The sequence below is a fragment of the Priapulus caudatus genome, unplaced genomic scaffold, assembly GCF_000485595.1.
Source record: "Priapulus caudatus unplaced genomic scaffold, Priapulus_caudatus-5.0.1 Scaffold984, whole genome shotgun sequence".
Taxonomy (NCBI): Eukaryota; Metazoa; Priapulida; class Priapulimorpha; order Priapulimorphida; family Priapulidae; genus Priapulus; species Priapulus caudatus.
The window spans coordinates 8366-8730 of NW_014578045.1; positions in this window are offsets into that span (position 1 = coordinate 8366).

Genomic DNA, 365 nt, shown 5'->3' on the forward strand with positions numbered 1-365 from the left:
TAAAAACTAATAAATGCTTCGATTTCAGCATAATTTATTATAAGCTATACATTTAGGCAGGGATAGGATCGAGCACGCAATTGTATGCGTTGCTGTAAGTGGTGTAAGATAGTTTATAGGAAGTTAGTATAGAGCAGTCAAGCTAGTTTAGAGCATAGTAAAGCTATGAATTTCAGACAATTATACAGATGTGAAAATTATACAGATTAATTATACAATTATATATATACAATTAAATAATACAATACAATTAAATATAATAATAATAATAATAATAATATAATAATAATATAATATATAATATTAATATTATAATAATGTGTAATCAGGCCCGTAGCCAGGGGTTGTTCGGGGGTTCGAACGAA